Source organism: Penaeus monodon, chromosome 19, assembly GCF_015228065.2.
Source record: "Penaeus monodon isolate SGIC_2016 chromosome 19, NSTDA_Pmon_1, whole genome shotgun sequence".
NCBI lineage: Eukaryota > Metazoa > Arthropoda > Malacostraca > Decapoda > Penaeidae > Penaeus > Penaeus monodon.
The window spans coordinates 47,415,490-47,415,847 of record NC_051404.1 but is presented as its reverse complement, the minus strand read 5'-3'; the positions used below and the strand labels follow the sequence as shown (position 1 = coordinate 47,415,847).

The 358-nt window shown below is 29.9% G+C and overlaps 1 protein-coding gene across 1 annotated transcript in view; it reads right to left on the bottom strand.

Annotated features, from left to right (window-relative positions):
• Window positions 1–358, bottom strand: part of LOC119585269 — a gene marked incomplete in the record, with an annotated part of 28,795 nt that overhangs the window by 23,735 nt on the left and 4,702 nt on the right.

The following is a 358-nucleotide window of genomic DNA, read 5'->3' as shown; positions in this document are numbered from 1 at the left end:
AAAAAAAACATACATTTAAAAATAACAAATAATGCTACTTTTCTATTAACTAATCATGTTTATCTCTTAAAACTAAAATAAAATCAAGCGTGACAGCTCTGATAAGAATACATCCTGTACTTGTAAAAACTGGCTTACAGAACCATTACGAGAAAAATCAAATGATAACGAAATCAAGATATTTTCCCAAGTAAAACATATATCTAGGAAGAACTTGCAAAAATTCTAAATCTATTTGGACAGTTATATAATTTCTGACAGAACAACAGACTGTTATTGGTACAATTGACTGGTCTGTGACAGTAGATGAACTGTTTTGCTTGCAATGATAACCAGGGGTTTGTTGATTTTAGAGAGC